Genomic DNA, 14,589 nt, shown 5'->3' on the forward strand with positions numbered 1-14,589 from the left:
CGCTGCAATGACATTCTACAGCGGTTCCAGAACTGGCGGGGTAGAAATGCATACTTTAGTAGTGATTATAACTGGTGCAAAGCCCCAGAATGGTTCCATTTATAACCGCACAAATAATGTAAAAAAAATGATATCTAATAAAGTGGCGATTTTAACCGCCACAATTCTGGAATTTAGTTGTGGTTAAAACTGCTACTACATTCCAGAATTTTTTTTTTAAATGCAACAACTGAATGTCCACAGAAAACAAATATGAGACATTCACCAAACCGAAACCTAAAACCCACATAAATAGGACATGTAACAGAAACAAAAATACTAGTTAAATCATAAAGATTCACAACAACAACAAGAGAATATTGAACTATATAATTGAGTCACATGACTCAAACAAGAGAACATGAAAAACTTTGAATATAACATAAGAAGAAAGAAGTTCACTTCTATGATTTATTTATACTACAAACTTAAAAAATTAATTGAAACAGTTGGTCCTAAACGGTAGAATAATTATATAAACACAAATAAAAAAAATTGAGAGATAAAATCAATGGAGTTGTAGAATGCAAAATCATTACTCACAGCAGCCATTATTCATTAAAAGTTTGATTCTATGAGTTTGATGATTGATGTACATGCTATGAGCTTGGCTAAATTGGAAATAATAGGCATAATGAATATTGACTTGCTGCAACTAGGGGCTTTAGGAAATATTTGATAAATATAATCTTACTCTACAAATAAGCAATTTCTCATGAATATTTTCAGATTTTGATGAAAATGCATTGAAATTCTTTTATGATCGATCTAATTATAAGATCAATTTGATTTTGAATTTTGATTATTAAACCAAAGTTTTACAACAAAATAAGAACAAAGTGGTAAAAAAGAAAAGTCATCAAGCCTTCTTAACAATGGCTTTTAATTAGCTTCTTCCTTTACCTGTGATCACATCCAATTCTAAGACATTTGAAATTTGAGGTCCATGTTCGAATTTTGATTTCATTTATTATTTTAGGTTGACCTGATGGAGTATGTTGAGAAGCATGAGTTTGTATTTGATGTTGTTCTTGACGAGGATGTTTCGAATGATGAAGTAAGCTATAGAGAAAGAATATGAATGCTTTTTCTGCACTTTATATTTGTCGGCCTTTCTGATCTTTTATTGGGATCTTCTAGTTATATCATGAGACCGTGGAACCATTTGTCCCATCTATCTTTCAGCGCACCAAGGCAACTTATTTTGCTTATGGCCAAACAGGCAAGTAATTGGAAGTTAGAACATTTTTGTAGGGAGTTTAAAATCACTCAATCGTGTATAGGAACAATTTAGCAATTAATGGGTCTAATTTGCAATTTTGCATTCATATTTTTTAATCTGATTCCATCTACTAGAAATGACCGCTCTATGATTTCCTTATATGTGTTTTTTTTTTTTACTTATTTAATGCACATTTTAGACATTCAAAACTTTAACATGTGGCTAATGGATTAAGCTGTTTCAATTGCACCTTTTTCCATAATGTTTTTAAAATACCATTTTCTCAATGATTTACTTACTTTGTGAACTAAAAAAAGCATCAGCCCTTCTGTGTGCTTTTTTTGCATCATTGATATTTCTAGGCAATGCTTGAACTTTTAACCAGAAACACTTAGTTTTCTGAGCATGGACTAGTAGCTGGTCATACTCTTATTTTGAAGGTTCGAGATTGGACGAATTGATGATTTCTATAAAAGTTGCAAGTGATTGTTTGTCAATTTAATTCTAACTGGAGTTCTAGGCATATAAACTAATTAATGTGTAATCTTATGAATGACAACTTATCACTACAAAACCTAAATAATGCAGAACATGTTAGATTTTATCCTCATCATCATGCTCATATACCACTTTATTAGATATTGACCATACATCATCATCTCCAAACAAACCACTATTCCAATGAGGGAAGAATTTTACAAACACAAACAAAGCCAAAAGTCAAGCTTCATACTACCACACGGATATAATGCCTACAAACATATATTAGAGCTATGAAAAGTGCCTAAAGTAACCATGTAATGGCCACCAAGAAATAAAAATAACACTAGATAATCTCAAAAAGAGAGGATCATTCATCATTCATATTTGGTGATCTATAATATCAAAATTTTAAGCAACATACCAAAAAGTAGAATTACATACCAAGATGCATTTCAAAACAATTTGCACAAACATGGGTTATCTTCAAAATGCAATTATCTTTCTTCTATACTTCATCTTTAAGAAGAAGTTTCATTGCCACCCTATCAATTATAAGAAGATTGTAAAATATTAGTATTCAAATAACCAACATTAAAATTAGAATGTGAAATTTTACATACCATTTGTGAACTTCCTTGAGGTGGATGCTACATTCAAAATTCTTGCATGAATTGCCTCATTTCAGCACATAATGAGTTGACCTCCTCTCTGAGATTTACTATTTCACTCAAATTGCTTCCACCGCTATTCTTGCCCTCGTTTGTGCTATAAGGAAAATATTGTGTAGGAGTGACACCAAACCCAAAGGTTCTGACTTTGCCTAGGTGTTCAAAACCCATAACCATACTAAACACTCTTTTGTTAGCCTCCACATTCTCATCCTCTGGTGTCAGCCTATCCACAGCCAAAAGCTCGTAAGCTTGTATCTATATTATAATAATTTAGTTAACTTTTATTTTAAATAAACAAAAAATAACAATGAATTCTATATCAATAATTTATAGCTAGATTGAAATTACCCATCATTGTTTAGCATCTTCAGATGACCAGGTGCCATCTTTGTGAAGTTTGTTGATTCTCCATAATAATAATCTATCCTTGATAGCCTATAGTAACAAATTTGATCATAAAATAATTATTCAAGCTATGTTACATATGAATTTAACTCCATGTTGATTTATAAAAAAATATAATTTACTATAATGATGGTATTAACCTTATCTTTTGGATGCGACAACTTGGTGACTAGCTGACACCACTGTTCTGCATTAACACCAGCTGGAGTTGACTCCATAAATTCCTCGATTGGATAGCTATCCTAGTGCTCAGTTTAAATTAGTCTTACAATTACGCCACTTAATTCCAAGGGATTGAAGAATCCAGTGACGTATATGTCCAAGAAATGCAAACTTTGACTGTAATATAAAGAAGTATTTCCTTATTCATAACATAAAAAAAAGATATTGAAATTTATTTAATATTTTACTTACCTCCACTTCAGTTAATATTTTTCTCTTAAAGGGCTCCATACCCTTATTTCTCTAATCTGGAAAGGATCCCAATACCGAATCTCTAGCAATGAAACCTAGATATGAACCTAGCAGGACAAACTCTGAAATGTTGCTTGGCACATTATTCTCATTCACCTCTATATGAACACATTTACCTGGTGGCATGTTTTGAATGCCACTGCATGTGGTGCACCCCTACGACGTACAGGCACACCTTGCTCATATGTGCATACCATTTTTTGTTAGAATAATTACACAATTAATAACACTTATTTTAAAAAAGAATAAATCAAACTTGTAAGCCATATCCCATCATTTGGATCCTGAATCTACTCACAAGTAGAATGATGTGGTGATTGTTGATTATCACTGCATTGATTCTCCTCTTGTGTTTGCTCACTAGTAGTATCTAGGTGGATTGAACTAGAAGGGGTTTCAGATCCTCTACTAGACCCACCCCTTGATACAACCTTCTTAACTCGCCTGAATCTATTTGTCCTTGTCATGTCCTACAAATGTAAGATTTAATATAATATGAAAAGTCATGAAATAAATATGAATATAGATATGTTTGCATATAATGAAGTATGAAATATTAAAAACATAAATCATGATAATAAAGCAGGGAATATTAGAAAACATTAAAGTATAAACATATGTCCTTACTTACATTTGTATGCTACAAGAAATACTTGAATCATATACATCTCTGGGAATTACAGGAACAACAAAATTCTAATTTGTATTTTTAGGATCTTGAATGTAGTAGACTGGTTGAACTTGTGAAGAGAAAACAAATAGATCATCTTCTAATTTATCACTAGTGTGTATAAGACGTGAAAAATTTACCAAAGTATAACCAAACAGATCTTGATTTACACCATTTCCAGTTGTGTTTGCCCAATCACATTTGAATAGTATCACTTTGTAACTGTCTGAATAATTTATCTCGATAATATCATTAATTTTTTGTAGCAACTAAAATTTCCAATTTCTGTACTATTAACAACACCATAATTTTGAGTTTTCTTTTTCTCATCTCTTGTATTTACGTGAAAGGTATATCCATTAATAAAAACATCTTTATATGTACGAGCAATTTTATTAGGCCCCTCGGCCAGGACCTTAATTTCATTTGTTACTTCCAGACTACCATCACCCATGACCTAAGAAAAGAAATATTAGCCTTTATATAAATTAAAACATTAAATACTTAATGGAAAGATTAAGTTTATAGTTTACTGTTATTCTCAACCACTCATGAAATATTACCTTAATGAGTTTATTGACATCCCTAATAGTAAGATGTGTGTGCTGACGCCTCTTCCTTTTCTCACCATGTTTGAAACATTCTCTAAGTGGTATAAGACTATCACAATGACATAGCATGTATCTATATGCTTGTGTTAATGATTTCTCTTCTAGCAAAATTGAAGAGACCTTCCCCAATGCAACTCCACCACTGGAGAATAGAAACACGTCTTCAATTTCAAGTGAAAATGCATTTGCTCTAATATTTTGGCTATATCCCTCCAAATATTTGGAACAAAATGAAATCCCTTCCTCAGCAATAAATCCCTCCGAAATGGAACCCTCGGGTTGTGCTTTATTTCCAACATAGTCCTTTAAAATCAAGAAGAATCTGCAAATGATATAAACTTTTAAATGTTTATGATATGAATGACTAAATAGAGATAATAAGTTATAGGTTACATTTCAAATGGATACATCCATTAGTATTGAACAGGACCACCTAATTTAACTTCCTCTACTAAGTGTACAAGAAGATGAATCATGATCGTGAAGAATGATGGAAGGAATATTTTTTCCATATTATTTTGTAACATCTCCAACTTGGAGGGAATAATAACCTTTGCACAAATTATCTTTAGGAAATGTGATATCTCCACAACAATGCGCATAACTTCATCTGAAGGTTAACATTAGCGAAGCATAATGGCTAGAATGTCTTCTAATAGAACATGACAGTCATGACATTTTAAACCCATAATTTTACAATCAACAACATTGACACTTCTTGATATGTTTGGCATAGCCTTTAGGGAATTTCAACTTCTTCAGAACTTCCCAAAACATCACTTTGTATTTCTTTGACATTATGAAAGGAGCTGGTGGCAATGAGTAGCTACCATCCTCTAAAATTTGTGGGTACAAATCATTTTTTATTCCAATGTCAACAAAATCTTGTCTTGCTTGTAAGTTATCTTTTGATTTTTCCAGATCAAGCAAAGTTCCAATGAAATTATCACAAATATTCTTCTCAATATGCATAACATCCAAGTTATGTGGAAATAAATTATACTCCCAATAAGGTAGGTTTTTTCTTCCATCCTCCAATCCCTTGTACAACACAACCCCTTTTTAAACTAGATTTACTTAAGAAGGAAATGGGAAATTCTATATTATGTAGCTGTGATAGAACTTCAGTGCCAGTTCTCCTTTTAGGTTCTCTTCAGACTTACTCTGTGTTATCAAAGTAAATTTTTTGGCGGTGTAAAATATGATTATCTGGAAGCCAACGATGATGCCCCATATAAGAGAATTTCTTGCCTTTGTATAACCATAAGGATTCTGTATTTTGCGCACAACAAGGACAAGCAAATCTCCCTTTAGTGCTTCACCCAAACAACATGCTATATGCTGGGAAATCATTAATGCTCCATCGTAATACAGCTTGCATGTTGAAAGTTTACCCACTTGCTGCATCATAACATTGAACTTCATGTCATAATTCACATAACTCTTGAATCAAAGCTTGAAGGTAAATATCAATAGCATTTCCTGGACTTTTCTCCCCAGGTATTATAGTTGATAGGATAAAAGAATCATGTTTGATCCCAACCTACGGTGGCATATTATATGGAACTAGAAGCACAGGCCAAATACTACATGTACTACTCATAATCTTGAATGGATTAAACCCATCACTAGCCAAACCAAGGTGAACATTATGTGGATCCAAAGCAAAATTAGGATATTAAGAGTTAAAAGCTTTCCATGCTTCTCCATCAGCTGGATGTCTTAATAATCCATCTACCTTTTGTGTTTAGAATGCCAAATCATCTCCTCAGCAGATTTCTTTGTTTTAAAAAATCTTTGAACTAGGAATTAATGAAAAATATCTAATAATTTTAGCTGACTTCATACAAGTTCTTTTTCTTTCAGAAGTATTCTTTATCATAGTTGACCATCTTGATGCTCCACATATGTGAAATATATTTTGATCAGATCGATCTTTCCAAAATAACATACAATCATTAGGACATGTATCTATCTTTGTATATCCAAGATCAAATGCTTTCATTATCTTCTTCACTTCGTATGTACTTTTAGGAAACAAGACCCCTTTAGGAAAGGCATCGACCAGTAACTCAAGTAGCATATCAAAGGATCTTACCATCCAAGAATGCAAACACTTCAAATGAAACAACTTTAATATAAAAGAGAGTTTTGAGAAGTTTTTACATCCAGGGTATATCTTAGCTCCTGCATCATGCATTAAATTAGCAAATTTCTCATCATGGTCATTTTCTTCATTGGTATTAAACTCATTCTGCTCCATTGATGGATTCTGAACTGGATCATTTGGACATAATATGTTTCTTAATAATCCATCAATATCATTTGTTCTTATATCCTGAGAAGGAGCTTCGCCTTCATTTAACTTTGGTGTGCCCCAAGATGCTTCAATCATTGCATATTCACCGATAATACAATGCTCTTCCCCATGTCGATTCCATACAACATATCCAGGAAAAAATCCTTTAGAAATTAAATGGTCTTTCACATCTTTCATCGAATGGAAGTACCTATTAATGCATGACTTGCATGGACAAAAAATTTTCCCTAACAAATTCTTGCTTCGACTTGTAAACTCTATGAAATTGTTTACACCATTTATATAATCATGGCTCCACTTAGCTTTTGTAATCCAACTCTTATCCATATTAAGTGAAAAATGAGTTTCCATGTCACTGCTAAGAATAAAGATTCATTAGGTCAGTAAAAAATTAATTCATAAATCACTATAGTCTCTATTTATTATTGTCTTGAAGGAATTATGAATTTCAAATGACATTAGCATATCTATGCTTTATTTTTTGGGTGCTTGTAGCATGATTCATTATCTAACAACAGAGTCGAACAAGTCGAATGACATGTTAGACCATGCTGGTATGACAATATAACAAGTTTGATTAACTTTGACTTCATATGTTTTCTTCGCTTCAGTTTTAAATATTATTTGGTTGTGTATGGGGACCTACTTGTTCATATTTTGATATTGAAATGGAAGAGCAAGCTCAGCTCTACATTTTAAATTGTTGGTTTGTCTGCCTTTTAGTTCATTTGAAGCCTTGAAAGAAGAGTGGAGCTTTGTTTGTGGTTCTCAAAAAAAAAAATCCATTTATCCTTATATTCTAAAATAACTATTTTTGCACAAAAACAGTTCTAAATACCTTAATAAATAATCATCCAATATTCCTAGCTATATTACAGAAGTTTCTAAAGTGTTTATATTTGATAAACTGCTTTATAAATCCATAAAATCAACATATCTTTGCCATATTTTATGATATCATATTAGATTGAAGAAGTTCAGCTTGTCTGAGAAGTTAACGTGATCAATCAATATGATCGATCACATCTTTTATATTCTTTTTAATATAAATAATATTAAAACTATATTGATATCTTTGTGGATATCAAAATCCTTTTCTCTTTTTAAAACATCTATTAGTTATGGTTGCTGCAACTTCACCAACCCCTAAGATTATTTATTTATTTTATTTGCGCTTCTTTATTACTGTTATGCCTTATTATTACAATATAACCCTGAAATATTAGTTGTATGGTAGTTTCCTAGGATTGATCCTTAGTAATTATTTATACCACCCTTTTAAATATTAGAGTATTTATAATTTCCTCAACAACCCTAGATATGACCTTGTCTCTTTGGATAGATTGATACGCCATTATCTATTTATTATATAAATATAGATTAAGAAATTAATATATTATCTTAAATTTCTTAAGATGCTTAAAAATATTTTTTGTCTCTATCTGATCATGAACAATCCCATTTTGTCTAGTTAGAAGGTTTGCCAAATGTAGAATAGGATTAAAAGTTTGAAATTTATGCATGGAATACTGCATTAGATGACCAATTTAGCACTAATTACAATGTATCCTTCTTATTTTTTCTTGTGGAATGAGAAAGAAAATCTAATCAGTAAGGCTGAATATCATGCATATGAGACGTTGAACATAGAAATAAAATTTAAGATATAAATCCACTACTCAAACCAAGATCCAATTTTCATACACTATAGAATGAAACATGAAATCCTGTAAATCAAAATTATTAATGGATTAAAAGTAAACACTTGCATGTAGAAACTCTAAAGTATAGAAAAGTATCACTCTATGTGATTGTTGTAGGAAACACGGTAATTTATTTGCAAAAAAAAAACATCAAAATGTAAAAAATAACAAATAAAAACTAAGAACAGAAGTACTAAATCTTAATTTAGAACCTTTTCTATTTATATTTCTTAATTCCCCTAAAAAAAATACTTTAAACAGGGTCAAACTTTGCAAAGGATGTATAAAAGGTCGTAGCTTAGAAGTGGCCTTGACTAGTTCCTCCCACAAAATTTGGCTCATTTTTAACCAGATAGCATATTAAATATATGAATAATCTCTGAGATCATTCTCTATGGTAGATTAAATTTTATTTCAAGAGGTTTTTCCCAAGGTTTGATCCTATCTTACAAAGGTCATTTTTTTAAGAATTCATATGGTATAGAAACAATATAAAATAAAGAGAAAAAGCAATTTTGATTTCATCTTCCTCCATTAACATAATTTGTGAACCATCCATTTTGTTGAATGTTGATCCTTCATGATTTTAGGGATTACATTAATAAAATAAGTAGAAAATGAGAAGAAGAAGAAGAGGAAGAAGTATAGAATACTCACAAAGAAGCTAGCCAGATGTGTCATCGCGTGAGGAGAATACCGAGCAAAATGCAAGAGGGATGTGCAGTTTGATTATCTCTGATAGAGTGACACTCCATTCCCTGATTTTCTTGACCCACGCGTAGGAGGGATCAGAGGGATCGGAGACTCCGCTTGAGTCACACTCAATATGGAGAAGAGGGATCGGATCCCTCGAATGCTTTGCTTGAGTCACACGCAGGAAGGAGATGAATCGTGAAGTTTAGTTTTGCACGCATATATTGGGAATTAGGGCTTTAGTAGGATGTTAAAGGAGGAATATTTACATCGGTTAAAAATGATGCATAAAGCATTGTGCAAAAAGCATTGGTTAAAACTGGTGCTAAAAGAGATTTTTAGAAGCGGTTCTAATACCACTCATAACAACTGGTGCAAAAAATCTAACTTTCTAGAAGTGACATGATAAGCACTGCACATTCAGAACTTGCCCTATAGTGCTAAGCTCTCGATAAAAAATTACTAATTTAAATTTCCATAATATAATATGCTTGAACACCACAACGTTAGGTGTGTCAATTCGGGTCGACAGGTCGGGTTCCGGTTGAACTCGATTTGACTCAGTTCTAAATGGGTCAACCCGAACCTGACCTATTTTTGTAAATGGGTTAGCTATCTCAACCCGAACTCGACAAGTGCGGGTTGCTGGGTTGACACGACCCAACCCGGTTACATAAAAATGAAGCGGTAGCCGGCAGCGGCAGCAGGCGCGGCAGTGTGACGGCAGTAGGAGTTCAACGACGGACCAGCAGCACCATGGCCTACGACCAGTCGGAACGAGTCACTAATGAACCCAAACCCCAAGCGGGCACGAGGCGTTGGAACACGAGCAGGAAAACTGAAGCGGCACGGGAGCGAGCTCGACGGTGCTGGCATGCGAGTGATGAAGCCAAAGTGGCATGCGAAGCATGTTCTACCGTAGTGGCATGTGAACCGCGAAGGCGCCTTGATGCGTCGGGTAGTCGGGCAAGGACGCGTCGAGAAACCAGGCAGTTGACGTGGGGAATCAGGCAGGGACCATTTCCGAGTCATTTTTGGGTCATTTTCGGGTTCCCAAGTCAACACGAACTAGACCCAATTTTTTAAAAGGGTCAATTTGCTGAACCCGAACCCGACTCGTTTCATAAATCGGTTGACCTGAACCCAGATTTTTCTTGGTTGGGTCCCGGTCGGGTTTCGGGTCGGGTCAAAAATTGACACCCCTACACAACGCTTTAGTTAGTTATATAGTTCCTTAGTGCCATACTTTCAAGCAATGTGGGGTTACTTCCAAAAGTCGAAAGGCATCTTTGTGTGTTGAAAAAGTAACCATACAAATGAAAAATTTTGACAAATTTTTTGTGACAAAATTTCCCGTACAACTTTTGTGCTATAATTTTTTGTTGCAAATTGGTCACAAATAATTAATAAATAAATTTAAATTAATTTATTTAACTTGAAAACTAACTTAACATTTATAATTGTAGTATAGTAAATCACTTCCTTGTGGGTTTGACACCATACTCTATTAATTTATTTCTTAGTTCTACACATATTTACATAAATTAGTGGGCTATTTTAAATTTTTATATAAAAACACCTAAGAGGATTTCATGCCCATTGAGTTTTACATTAGTTTACAATTATATTATCATATCAAATGCAACACTATTACACCCCCATCAAATTGTCTAGTTGAATAATAGTTTGGTGTCTACTTATTACCTGCTGGATCATTTGATATCTCCATTTTTGTTCCTCTTGAAGATTTTTTAGACTCTCATTTAACCCTTGATGTCTCTTCTTCTTATTTGGCTATTGATGGATATGATGAATGGCCTTATATAGATTTGTTTTGCTCCCTTGGACGGTCATCATTGCAATTTAGGAGAATTATTTTTATCTACTTATTCTGAGATCTATAATGCATTATCTAATTTTATCTTCTATGATTTTATTGAATTATTTCTATAATTTGTTTTACAGTGAATGGTTAGTTATAGTATGTTCCAATGGCTTGTCTATAAGAATGAAAAAATAATAACAACTATCTTAATAGTAATGAGAATAAAAAATTATCTCATAATGTCTGTGTTGATTTTGTGATGTATTTCTTCTTGCTGGACAATGATGTATTGAAATTGATCCTAATTTCCCTATTATCTTCCCTTGCATGGTCTATCTGACAACCAAAGAATTGACTAACCATCTATTGATTTCATTCACTACAAGAAAATCACTCATTACCGACAGTTTGTTCTGGCAATTACCATTAATTTTATGGTAGTTTTGTAAGACACCGGCAGCTTGTCGACGGTTCAAAAACTGCCGGTAAAAATGGTGCCTGAAACCTTTTCTTGCTGTGTTTTTCCAAAGGTTTCTTTCACCAGCGGTTTTCTGGTGGTGTATACCACCTGTAAGGTTCAAATGTCTACTGAGAACATCCATGACTAAAGAAAAAATATATTGGCTTAAGGATGATCCTTGATGTAATCTAACCGAAATAGAAAAAATAACTTGAAAATAATAAAAAAAAAAAAACTAAAAACTCAAACCTTGGAGGTTGGTTTCGTGAACGAGCAGGAGCGGGGAGAGATGTTCAGCCTTGTAGTGGGGGTGAGATCTTTGTTTGGAGATCCTTTTCGGTGGCCGTAAGGACCTCGTTGGCTGCCGTAGGATGCGTCTCGATCATGAGAGGGAGGAGGAGATGGGGGTGAGCATCGCGTAGGAGAGAGAGAGGAGGAGGCAACGAAATGAAATGGAAGGCTCGGGACGGCTTATTTTAGGGCATTTTCCAGCGGTTTCAACCGCCGAAAAGGTAACGCGCCGGCAAGATTTGATGTCGGCGAGTTAATCGGCGGTTTTCAGACTACCGCAATTTCTGGTGGCATTAATTTACATAATGGCCGGTTAGACCGCCAATATTACCGGCTGTCGGAGAACTACCGGTCTAGACCGCTGGTAATTGATGAATTTTCTGTAGTGATTCTATGGTTGAAATTTTTTAGATATTTTAAGTCCAAATAGTTGGGAGCTTTATTATCTTCATAATGTTTTAAATTTCATGGATGCATTTATACTTGTGTACATATCCCTGTTACTTTTACGTTATCTTGATATGTTTTGGGCTCACCAAAATCTAAGGCTTTTTTCTACAATTGTCGTGATGTTGTGTTATTATTTTTTTGAATGTTATAGTTGGAAAGTTAATATTGTGGATTCATTTTGTTAATTAATATTTTTGAAGCTTTCTTGGTGTCATCCATTTAGGATGATATCAAACTTGATTTTAACAAGATTTTTAGTGAGAATTACATTGAGCCTACCAAAAGCGAACGCAAACACAAGTGAGTTATCTTCTATTGCTCAGTTGTCTTTCATTCCTAGAAAAGCAAAAATAAACTAGTCCATTGTGATAAAGAGGATAGCTTCAATATTGTAGCAGCAAATGCATTATCTTTCACATCCTCATCAATCAATTATTATCTTATCATGGTCAACTGGGATTCTAATCAGCATTGGCTATTTTCTTCTATTTGGAATCCCCCTCCAATCGATTAGATCAAATTAAACGTGGTTGCTTCTCACGGAAATAACCATGCAACAGGTATTGGAGGGATTCTAAGAGATAGCGAAGGTAGATACCTATTTTCCTTTGGGTTCAAACGGATGCATTGGGATAGTTCTTCTCTAGAACTAGAAGAAGTTTTATCCTTCAATAAAGTTCTTCGAGAGTGGATGTTTGATGCTAAAGGAATCATTATAGAAGGAGACAATTATAATGTCTTAAAATTCATTCAAAAGTCCATCAAGGAAGGAGTTCAAGGAGGTAATAACACTAGCTTTGATGACTTCTTTTTTCTTAGGAGGTTTAATCAAGTTATCATTCAAATTGTGAATGGAGGTTGTAATAAGTTAGCCGATTGTTGTGCTAACTATGCTAGAAGTAATGACTTCATTTGGGAAAGTTTGGATATTAATCACATTCCTCCTATTTTCTTTAATATACTAAAGGAGGAATGTGAGATATCCAAATTCACTTAGTTTTTCTTCTTTTTTGCTTTATTTTAATAATATTTCTATCTGCAGTTTCTCAAAAAAAAAAAAAAAAAAAAACACAAGTGAGTTAATACCCTAAATATTTTCTCCCCTTATTTTTTTCTATTCAATTTTTAATTGTAATATTTTTCCTGTCTCAAGCACATTTAAATCACATAAGTTTATATGCAAGCATCTTATCTTCAATAGATGTTGCTCTATTTATTCTTTTGTTAAAGTTATCTTCTAGTTTTTTTTTTATAGAAATATTTTAAATGTTTTCAAGTATGTAGGACTCAAGCAAAAAAACATGGTAGAATGTGAGGCTTAAGTATATTATTTTTCTCCTTTATTTCAAAGAAAGATTTAAAGTGGATTTCAACTAATGAAGATACAATAATATTATTTTTTTCTTTTTACAATGTGTATGGTAAAATATTTTCTAATATCATTGAAACACTTTGTTAAGGGTTTGTTTTGTTAACTTGATATATATTACTTCATTCAATTTTCTTTTTTCAATCACAAACTTCTATATTACTTCTTTTGCAATCATATATAGCTTTTGTACACCTCAGATTTGACCTAATGAAGACTTCATTCTTAAAGTTAGTGATGATTATGTTCGTCACTATTATAATGTTGATTGGATAAGGTATTAAATTTTTTTAAAGTTTTAATCAATCTTTTATACATTTGTTGCAGATTTATATTTGTAGTGGATGTGGTTGTTACCTAATTTTGTAGTTGTGCTTATCATCAAATATCTAGGACAAGTGTTAGGGTTGTTGATTATTTTTTACTTTAATTTGATTGTGTTCTCTCAAGTTAATTAGTTTATATGGCTCATGATTTGCTTATTTTTTTTACAAGGTTCAACCTCGATTTATTGTCGAATTATATATATTGTTAATATAAAATCTATTTATATTTGTATATTATTTTATTAATATTTGTAATTTGATCACAAAATTTCATTTTTGCATTGTATTTTTTTTATATGTGCTGCCATTTAAAAATATTTTTAATTTTTGCTAATAGTCCTACTAAAGCCTTCCTACCGTGACACTTATGAAATTGTTGCTCAGCGAATTCAAATACATCAAATTTGCAGCAATTTCTAAACCATAGCAAATAAAATTATAGGTGTTTAACACTACAGGAAAAACGTCATTTTCCGGCAGACATTTTCGCCGGAAAATTGGCCAAAATCTATCAGAAATTAACATTTCTGTTGGAAATAGTTTCACCGGTTTGATGTATGTCAAAAAAGGCCTTCCG

The sequence above is a fragment of the Dendrobium catenatum genome, unplaced genomic scaffold (genome assembly GCF_001605985.2).
Source record: "Dendrobium catenatum unplaced genomic scaffold, ASM160598v2 original_scaffold_109250, whole genome shotgun sequence".
Taxonomy (NCBI): domain Eukaryota; kingdom Viridiplantae; phylum Streptophyta; class Magnoliopsida; order Asparagales; family Orchidaceae; genus Dendrobium; species Dendrobium catenatum.